The sequence below is a fragment of the Megalobrama amblycephala genome, linkage group LG8 (assembly GCF_018812025.1).
Source record: "Megalobrama amblycephala isolate DHTTF-2021 linkage group LG8, ASM1881202v1, whole genome shotgun sequence".
In the NCBI taxonomy this organism is placed as follows: Eukaryota; Metazoa; Chordata; class Actinopteri; order Cypriniformes; family Xenocyprididae; genus Megalobrama; species Megalobrama amblycephala.
In genome coordinates this window covers 27,226,407-27,237,673 of record NC_063051.1, presented here as the reverse complement: position 1 = coordinate 27,237,673, position 11,267 = coordinate 27,226,407, and the positions used below count along the sequence as shown (strand labels likewise).

Sequence of the window (11,267 nt, the reverse complement as noted above, 5' to 3'; positions counted from 1 at the left end):
TGTATGTGTCCCATTCCTCCCCTAGTTAAAAACTGACCTTTGACCTCTATCCTGGTATAATATAACATTTTAATAAGCTTTGTTGGGTCAGTTAGTGTGTCGTTACTATGGAGATTTTCGCCGTGTGTGAGGGATGTAAATCGGCATTCTTAAATGGGGCCATTTAATCTGAAGGACTCCCGCAGCCTGACTACTCTGTAATGAAGTGATGTATTTGTTAAACTGAGACTCATCGTGAGCTGCGAGTCCATGAGGCGAATGCGTTTCCGGCAGGACAAACCGCGTAATGTGTTTACCACAGAAAACGTGGGCTAACGAGTTTAGAGCGTGTCGGAGAGCTTCAGCTAACGCGTTTACATTGGCCCAAACTCTTTAATCTGTAATTTGTGTCAGTAAGATAAATGAGTTTATTTCTTAACCGGTGAAGTAAATGATGCGACTCAGAATTTTAGTATTGGAAAAAAAGGTGTGAAGTTAGCATCAAGACTTTTATTGTTAGTCTCCATCTTGCTTATTTAGGTCATTAATGTATGCAAAATCATAATTCGTCCTGCTGATATGAATTTACATATAACCCACATTCAGTTCTGAAGAACTGAAGTCTCATTTATTCGTTTGTTTCATTAAAATGTGCTCGTCTTAATGGTCTGCGATGGGTGACGGTGGCCTCCTCCTGCCCAACCTCTCTCGTACCCTCCTGCTAGTGCTGAGAAAAAGTCTTTAATATTTTATGTGATCACGAGCCTCTATAAGCAAATTTCAGTCCCCAGCAAGTTCAGCCAAAACATGATTAATTTAGTATTTATCCCCGACATCCTTTAAAAAAACAAAACCCCCTCGGCCAGACATGCAGAGCTCAGTTTGAGACTAAATCTCTAACTCTACATCATAATACAGGCCTGAGGAGAAATCTATGTGGCTGCATTTTCTTAGAAGAAACGGGGAGGAACGGGAAGATGGAGTTTCCTTGAATTGGGTTTCATGCCATTGTGCGGCAGTCGGTATAGACAAAACAAATACCACTGCTTGCAAGAATGCATAATTTATTTTTTCTTTTGGTAAAATGATCCAGTAAAGCAAGATGAATGGAAGACAGAGGAGTCCTAGCTGCCATATGCAACTGTGACATCACTGATTTGACAGCTTTAAAATGCTCAGATTAGATTTTAATGTTTTAGCAGTGAAAATTACTTACAGTGAAGTATAACCAAGAATACATATTATACGTAAGCCTTTAAAGGGTTAGTTCAACCCAGTGTCAGCATTTACTCATGCCGTTCCAAATCCATAAGACTTTCGTTCTTCTTTGAAACATAAATGAAGATGTTTTTTATGAAACCAGATAGATTTGTCCATCCATTGAAAATCTATTCACCCAGAACTCTGCTTTATTGGTTCTAAAAATAATGCTTCCAGGTTCTACGTCAGAACGCTGACTCGGTATTGGCCGACAGTGTTCAAATGAGCAGCACTACGCGTGTGTGATGCTGACGCAGGAGCTGGCCAATACTGACCTGGTGTTTGGATGTAGAACCTGGAAGCGCTAAACTTAAACAGTGCAGGAGACTGACAGGTGAGAGATGAATTTGTTGAATAAAGTCGTATTCTCGTCAAAAAGTATTCTCGTCGCTTCATAACATTAAGGTTGAATGATGTCTTTACTACTTTTCTGGACCTTGAATGTGATAATTATGTTGCTTTTTATGGAGGACAAAAAAACTCTTGGGTTTCATCAAAATTATATTAATTTGTGTTCTGAAGATGAACGAAGGTCATGACATGAGGTTGAGTACTTAATGACAAGTTTAATTTTTGGGTAAAATAACCCTTTAAAAAATTCTATCAGCAATGCAACAAACTGAATATGATGTCATTCTAGTTTAGGGTTTTTGATTTGCAAATGATTTTGCAAATGATTTGCAAATGATTTTGCAAAATCAGTGTCGCAGAATGCTAACTTTGCATGAGATTGTGTTTCCAGTGTCCTGAAATTACATGTATAGGACATCAGTTTTTGACTCCCAAGGCCCCCATATGACCAAGGCAATATTCAAAGACCCTCCTAATTAAGCTATTATGTGCCTCTGGTACTTCTGTTGTTATTAAAATAAATATGTATATAAAAACAAACAAAAACAAATATCAATTTAACATTGTGTATTCCAATTTTTAGCATTTTTTTAGCATTTTAATTATTAAATGTATTAAGATTAATACAACTAAAATTAAATATTTAAAGTAAATTATTCAAATTAAGTTATCAAGGCACCCCTGGATGTTTGCTGGGGCCCTCTAGTGGGATCACGGTATAAGTAATTTTAAAGGATTAGTTCACTTTCAAATTAAATTTTCCTGATAATTTACTCAGCCCCATGTCATCCAAGATGTCCATGTCCTTCTTTCTTCAGTCGAAAAGAAATTAAGGTTTTTGATGAAAACATTCCAGGATTTTTCTCCATATAGTGGACTTCAATGGCCTCCAAATGGTTGAAGGTCAAAAATACAGTTTCATTGCAGCTTCAAAGCGTTCTACTTGATCCCAGACGAGGAATAAGGGTCTTATCTAGAGAAAATATTGCTCATTTGCTCAAAAAAAAAAAAAAAATTAAAAATTATATATGTTTTAACCATAAATGCTCATCTTGAACTAGCTCTCTTCTTCTTCTCTATTAGAATTCCGGCAGTGTAGACACTGCTAAGTGTATTACTGCCCTCCACAGGTCAAAGTTTGAACTAATTGTATATACGTGCACTAGCATATTGTATATGACAATTTAGTTCAAACTTTAACCTGTTTACATTTTTTTTTTCTTGAAAAAAAGGTGTGATGGTTTCTCTAGATAAGACCCTTATTTCTCGTCTGGGATCACGTAGAACGCTTTGAAGCTGCAATGAAACTGTATTTTTGACCTTCAACCGTTTGGAGGCCATTGAAGTTCACTATATGGAGAAAAATCCTGGAATGTTTTCATCAAAAACCTTGATTTATTTTCGACTGAAGAAAGAAAGACATGAACATCTTGGGTGACATGAGGGTGAGTAAATTATCAGGAAATTTTAATTTGAAAGTGAACTAATCCTTTAAGATTAATTAATTAATTAATTAATTTAAATTTAACTTTATTTAACCAGGAAAAAGACTGAGAGCTGAGATTAAAATCTCTTTTGCAGGAGTGCCCTGGCCAAGGTAGGCAGCTGAGTTTGCATATACAATTATACTTCAGAGTTACTACATACAATACTATACACAAAAAAAGAAAAGAAAATACACTCAGTTAAAACATTTACACACCATTTTAATTGCAAATTTACAGGGGGAAAAAAAAAGAACAGAAGTAATTTTAATACAGCACTAGTAATGACAGTTTACTGTATTTGTGTTTTGCGCTTGCTTGTCTTTATTTATTTATTTTTATTTATTTATTTTTTTGTGCATGTCTCTCTCTGGGTGAGTTTCTCCATCTGTCTCACTCTGCAGCGTCGGTAAAGGTGCTGACAGAAGCTTTGGCTGTTTGAACTTTACAGTGGCCTTGTCATGCAGACAACTGCCTTCAGCTGAACCACAAATCCCAGATTCCCCAGCAACATAGCAAAATTAGCTCCATAAATCAGAGGGGCTTCTGGGAATAGGCCCTGTGTTGCCAGGGGCAATGGATCATCCCAGATACTGGTGTCAGGGGTGCGTGAATCTTGGTGCCACAGGACGTGAGACCGCGGGCAGATCCAGCCATCGCTTGTGTTAAAAATACTCCAGTGAAGTAGGTGAGAAACGCGCATGCAGGAGGAGCTGCTAAAGTTGTCTGTCAGTGTAAATGTTCACGAATGCGTTCATGCAAAACCCTTTTTCTATTTATATGTATTGCATATTAGGCATTTTTAAAGTTAAGAGAGCGCCCGATATATACGCTAAAGTCAGGGATCATTAAAGACATTCAGTGGAGTAGATTTTGAACTGTTGTCGTCTTTATGGCTACATGTGATAATTGTTCATGAGTCCATTGTTTGTCCTGAGCAGTTAAACTGCAAACAGTTCTTCGGAAAAATCCTCCAGGTTCTGCACATTTATAGGTTTTCCAGCATGTTATCATATTTAAACCTTTTCCAGCAGTGACTGTATGATTTTGAGATCCATCTTTTCACACTGAGGACAATTGAGGGACTCGACTACAACTATTACAAAATGTAAAAACATTGACTGATGCTCAAGGAGGAAACATGATGCATTAAGAGCTGGGGGGTGAAAACTTTTTGAATTGGATGACCAATAAATTGTACTTATTTTGTCTTCTGGGAAGTATCCTCTATAGCTTCTGAAGAGGCAGTACTAAGTGAAAAAATATGACCTTTAAACAAAGGTCAGGTTTCCTTCTGGAGCATCAGTGAATGTTTGTAGCTTTTACATGTAAACATCTATTATGTGAAATACCTTATTCAGGACAGTACAAAATAAGAAAAGTTACATTTTTATGGTGCCTCTTATTTTGTAAAAATTAAAGGTCCCGTTTTTCGTGGTTTTTTGAAGCTTTGATTGTGTTTATAGTGTGCAATATAACATGTGTTCATGTTTCGCGTGTAAAAAAAAACAGTATTTTTCACATAATTTACTTATCTGTATACCGCTGTTTCCACTGTCATAAAAACGGGCTGATGACTTCCTTGTTCTATGAAGTCCCTCCTTCAGAAATACGTAACGAGTTCTGATTGTGCCAGCGGTTCCTGTGCTGTGATTCGACAGCAGCTTAGCGAACCTTGCCCGGAAAGGTCACGCCTCTTACCATAACGTGGAGATGCACGCGCTCAGTGTTATTGTAAACACGTCTTTAATTTTACCCTATCAATTTGAGCCGGAATCAGACCCGGTGATTGGACTGCGGGATGAAAATAACAGCGTTTCGACGACATGGCGACAAACACACTCTACAAACGCAACTCTTGTGTATTCCTGTGGGCGGAGGTTAGTCAAAAAACTGTTTTAGTGACGTCATTAAAGAAGGAAGTAGAGGGATGTAGTCCAAACTGGCCGTTAGACGTAGGCGACTTCTGTTAAATAAAATATCTCGCTTGGCATTGAACTTTGAGCTTTAAAATTTTACAGATTTTATTTATACTCTAACAACAACATTACACACTAACTAAAGTTTGAAACATGGGATCACGAAGAACGGGACCTTTAACATTTTTGCAGATTATGCAAGGGGTGTGTAAACTTTTGAGCACAAATGTATTCATTGCTTCGCTATTTTGCTGTGACTTTGACCAAGAGTGCAATACATGTATGATGGAGCTGTAGAGTTACATACTTTCTTGCTCATTGCATAATGCTCTGTGATACATTGGCTATGTTTACATGCACCCAAATAATCCATTTGTAATCGGATTGACGGCTCAATCTGATTGAAAAACGTTCATGTAAACACCTTAATCGATCCGATTGAGCTCGATCTGAATTTAATTTTGTTTGGAATCCTTTTCTAATCTGATCCAACAGCAAAAAATGACCTTGAAACGCTTGAATCCGACTACTTTCTCAGTCGTATTCAGAAGTATCTGGGGCACATGCACGGTGCAATGTTGACAAGCAGTGCGCAAGTTCATGTCTTTAGTTGTAAAGATTTAGGGGCCGTTCACATATCGCGTCTAAAACGTGATATGCAAGCGCTTGCGCTCCCATTGAGTCTGTCGTTGCTATGCAACCATGAAATGCACTCTCCACGATGATGAGGAAGTATCAGCAAAGGATTAATTGATTGCTAGCCCTTGAATTAGCTTTACTACTAGATATATTTATGGAGATGAGAAATAAAAACCCACCCTGTACAGCTATGATCAGCTGTTCAGCTGAGATTTCGGTGTTGTTACGGAAAGGCTGAAGCTGATCGGTTGCTTCTTGTCACATGACCTTGCGGCATTCTGAAAAGTTGAGATGTTTTCATCTCGCCACGGCATAGGCGCGCCTGGAAATAACGAATTTGTGTGCGCAAAAAACTCAATATGTGAACGCCCCCTTAAATGTGTATGCCAACAGGGCAAAAATAACAATGAGTTCTGTTGGTGTCACGTCCATGGTTGTATCCGCAAGTGTGACTGATATGACGTTTGACTAGGAATGTATATAAAACGCATATAAACGGATATTTAAATCAGATTGCAATGTTTAGAGTACATGTAAACAGATCTGCAGTCGGATTCACTTAATTCAGATTGACACAAATTGGTACTTGTAAACATAGCCATTGTTATTGCATTTATTACATTGTAAGTAATATGTAATAACACCAAACTTTTTGAATGAAACCTTTGGAGCTGATATAGCTTTATTTTTCTTCTACTTTTATCCAACAGTTTGATATTATTTTCATATTTTATCAAATTTTATTTATATGAATTTGATAAAATTCATATTTTGGATGCAATTTGGATGCTATCTATATTAACCTTGTTGATTGTCCCTATACTTCTATACTTCACTCTGAGACTCTCTAAGCATACATGTTGTGCAGTTAATGTAAACCCAGTGATGTATTGACATCCTGATTTGCACAGATGCGATGTGACAGGCTGTAACGAAGGTTAAAGATGTCAATTTAATTATGGGTCAAAGGTCACATTATTTTACAAACACGTTCTTGAACCAAGATGACAGATTAGAATGATCTCAAATCATTTAAGTTCCTTTGATCCTGAAAATTGAACAGATGTGATGTGAAGAAACCACTCCTCCCTAAAGAACTTTTCTTAAAACAATTAAATATTTATCCTGGTTATTTCAGCAAGTTTTCAATCACTTGCTTTGATGCCTAAGCCTGTTTTTTGTTTTTTTTGTTTGGATGCTATCTGCAAAAATAATTGGCCTCTGTTAAAGATCTCTGACGGTCTGTTGTTATAACGGTCAGTACGACGCAGTTCAAAGGATCAATCCTGCTGCACTTTGCTGCTTTAAACTCCGAGTGGAAATAAAGAGACTGCATCAGGACCCCAGGGGCTATTCAACATCCGCCTCCACCCCCAAACACTGCTATCTGTAAATTAGCTGACTTTGTGACCCTGCCTGTAATTGCATTAGTTTATCAATGTAGCACACAATTTATTATCTCAAGCAATAACAGCACACGCACAGGACTGGTGTGTGGGGTCTCAGTACTCACCTTACGCAGTAATTAGAGAGGAAGGATTTCAGAAGACATGCTCTAATGCTTGTGTTTGAGAGTGAGCTGGTATAGAGTGTTTAAACGGCAGTAGATCTGTGAGCACATGGATAGACACACCAGACCTTTATTTATATCTTTCTTTTATCAATTAGTTGGCAATAATAAAAATATTCATCAATGGTGTTTGCTAAGGCAATTGTCACTTCTACTGCTTATATAGGGTTAATGATGTGAATAAACCCTAAGTGTTAAAGTGTTAAGTGTTTTGACTTCTTTTCGACAGACTTATGTTTTGTCTGGCAGACAATAAAACAAAAACACCTTGTATTACATGAAAATTCTGGATAAGATTGTTGTTCCGGGTCAAATGACCTTAATTGGATTCAATACAATTTAACATTAAAGGGTTAGTTCACGCAAAAATGAAAATTCTGTCATTAATTACTCACCCTCATGTCATTCCAGACCTTCGTTCATCTTCAGAACACAAATTAAGATATTTTTGATAAAATCCAATGGCTCAGAGAGGCCTGCATTGACAGCAATACAATTAACACTTTCAATGTCCAGAAAGCTACTAAAGACATGTTTAAAACAGTTCATGTGACTACAGTGGTTCAACCTTAATGTTATGAAGCGACGAGAATAATAGTGTGCCAAAAAAACAAAATAATGACTTTATTCAACAATATCTAGTGATGGGTAATTTCAAAACACTGCTTCATGAAGCTTCGAAGCTTTACGAATCTTTTGTTTCGAATCAGTGTAGGGCTGCAGCGATTAATCGTTTGCAAAATAAAAGTCTGTGTTTACATAATATATATGTGTGTGTTCTGTGTATAATAATTATGTATATATAAATACACACACATTCATGTATATATTTAAGAAAAATGTTACATTTATATATAAAATATTTAGGTTTATATGTAATATAAAATATATATAAATATATATATTAATAATACATGCATATATTTCTAAACTTTATACCTGTATGTGTGTGTATTTATATATACATAATTATTATACACAGAACACAAACATATATATTACGTAAACACAGACTTTTATTTTGCAAACGATTAATCGCGATTAATCATTGCAGCCCTAAATCAGTGGCTCTGAGTGTGTATCAAAATGCCGAAGTCACATGATTTCAGTAAATGAGGCTTCGTTACGTCACAAGTGATTAGAAATGTCAATGGTTCACCACTGGGGGGCATGACTTTAGCAGTTTGATACATGCTCCGATCCACTTATTCGAAACAAAACATTCGTAAAGTTTCGAAGCTTCATGAAGCAGTGTTTTGAAATCGGCCATCATTGTTGAATGAAGTCGTTTTTTTTTTTCTTGTCGCTTCATAACATTAAGGTTGAACCACTGTAGTCACATGAACTGTTTTAAACACGTCTTTAGTAGCTTTCTGGGCATCTGAAAGAGTAAATTGTATTGCTGGCAACGCAGGCCTCACTGAGCCATCGGATTTTATCAAAAAATATCTTAATTTGTGTTCCGAAGATGAACGAAGGTCTTATGGGCGTGGAACGACATGAGTAATAAATGACATAATTTTCATTTTTGGGTGAACTAACCCTTTAATACTTCGTTAACATATAAAACTGTATTTTTAACTTTTTTTAAACCATTTATTTTTTCACAAAATGTGAATATTATAACGTTTTTTTTTATCATTTTTCTATTCTTTTTTGAAGGTAGTTTTTTTCCTCTAGCCTTTAAATTTGTGGGTCAAAATTTTATTTTATTTTTTTCCATAAAATCCACCAACTTTACATTTCCATTCTAGTCCTTTCCGTTACAGTTGTTTTCTGCATTTATTTGAAGATTATTATGAACTGTACCAAAATAATTGAAATTGAATCAATTCCAACCAAACTGAATGGTTATAACATGTCAGATTTAGTTAAGAATCAGATCACTATGAGAGCAAATATTTACCACTCCCTATGGATAACATAGTAAATTCTTGCGAAAAATTTAGAACACATATTAATATTTCTTAATTTATTCTGTTTTACTCCATGATACAAAAGAATAGCAGGTCAGTCCCTGTATATTTATAATTTCTCATCATGGATATATAATCACCATGCACCATCTCAGATGCTTCATCATGTCTTTCTGATCATGAATGTACTGACCTTTATAACTCTCTCTAACATCTTGTACATTATCTTCATTTCTTTGACTGCTCATGGGTGCATATTTACTCACCGCGAGTCATCCGTTCAGATCCGCCACGTGGAGATTCAATCTTTTCGTCTCCTGTCCCTGTTATACGCACCTTCAAGCTGTTTAATTAAAGCATGTATTATTAATCCGACTATATTTGAGTCGTTTTTCCTGTCCCTGTGCAGATATGACTGCTACATTAAGGGTAAATTGTTTTGCAGTAATTCCCATTTAATGTTTCTCTCATAATCAGAGGCTTTAGTGCAGCAGGAGGCACGGGAGCGAGAGGAGAGCCAGGACAGAGGAGGCCGTTACTGTAGCTTACCGTTTGATGTGGGAATCGCATATTTGGGGCCTGTAATTAGGTCTGTTTTACAAGTCAAATGCAGCGCCAATGACAGTCGCAAAATATGAGCTTAATAAAAAGTGCCAGCTGAGACAATGCTTCCCCCGTCTCTCTGCCTCCGTCCTCGTCTTTTTCTCTGTCTCTCCCTCTCAGAAATATCAGCTTCAGTGTAAAGTCAGCTCAAGGCCAGTAATGATTCTTTCTGACTTCACATAGACCGCAATTGTTCATTCTAATATACGGCCAACCATATCTTGCAGATATTAAGATTATCAGACTACAACGCTCATATATCTGGAGGTGCCGGAAGCCATATTGGTACCAGACATTGGCACTTGATTACATTCATTCTAACTGAATGGAAATTGGTTTGATACAGTTTAGTGCAGTTGTGATTACAATGATTAGTGCAGTTTGAGTCGTTCAAGAAGTAAAGGAGACCTGGTGAACTTTTGAACATACCGTAAAAATGTTTGTTGTGGGCCAATCCTGTTCTGTAGCAGCTTTTGAACTATAATGTTTTAAAAATGTATATGGTTGTGTTGTAATTTAAGTGGAAGTATTTCCATAAATAACATTCTTTGGACATAAAGAGCCATTAGCCATTGCTTAATTAGCTTACACAAGCAAGTTAATAATATAAAGTAATATATAGTTTTTACCATCTTTTGAAATATTGATAGTATCATTTTTTTATTTGTAATATTTGATCAAACAGAAACAACTTGACAATTGGTCAAATCCATTGCTAATACTTACTGATGTTTGTTCTGTTGTTTTTTCTCCAAACTGATGTCACTTCCTGTAGGATGGTGTCATTAAGGAACTGGCTCTTGTTAGTTAAATGGATTTTACAACAATCCAGCTCATACAGAAAACAAATCCTCTATGATGAACATTATCAATTTATGAATTGACATTTATTTTAATATTTGTAAAAAATAACTAAAAGGCTAGGATTCTGGAAAAATAAACTTTATTAAGTAGATTGGCATAATCTTTCATTATTATTTCATAAAAAGCAATGGAGTGGTTTGTTTTCAAATATTAATGTATGAAAACTTTTGTGTTGAAAACAGGAAATTGTTAGGAAAGATCTTCTTGATAAATATGATGGAAAACATGGTTGAACCACTTCACATTTTTAGAAATATTAAATCAATACCTATAGAAAATGATACAAAAAACTCCAGAGTATAAAACTGATATAAATACAAAAATTACATTTCTATCACATGATTTGAAACTGAAGATTTTTCCTTTTTTATAATTTCAGGCATCCCGTTCATCATTGGCGCAGGATTGTTTGCAGCATCACTTCCTGTCTTCATCCTTTTGGACATTTTCATCCTGTTGATCAAATTAAAGAATATTGTCAAAGAGTTTGTGGTCAGTAAGTTTCAGAAAGAAGTCTCTTCTGCTCACCAAGACTGCATTAATTTGATCACAAATACAGTAAAAACAGCAATATTGTGAATTTTAACAATTTAACTGTTTTATATTTGAATATATTGTAAAATGTAGATTATTATTTTCAGAAATCATTGTAATATACTGATTTGCTCAAGGAACATTTTTT

At 35.8% G+C, this 11,267-nt stretch overlaps 1 long non-coding RNA gene across 2 annotated transcripts in view; it reads right to left on the bottom strand.

Moving 5' to 3' along the window:
• Positions 1 to 10,721: 10,721 nt before the first annotated feature.
• The window catches only part of LOC125274142, a 62,121-nt gene continuing 61,575 nt past the window's right edge, over positions 10,722 to 11,267 (bottom strand). For both annotated transcript variants that reach the window (XR_007186191.1, XR_007186189.1), the window contains exon 4: positions 10,722 to 11,038. This is a non-coding gene — a long non-coding RNA (uncharacterized LOC125274142). The remainder of the gene's footprint in view (positions 11,039 to 11,267) is intronic.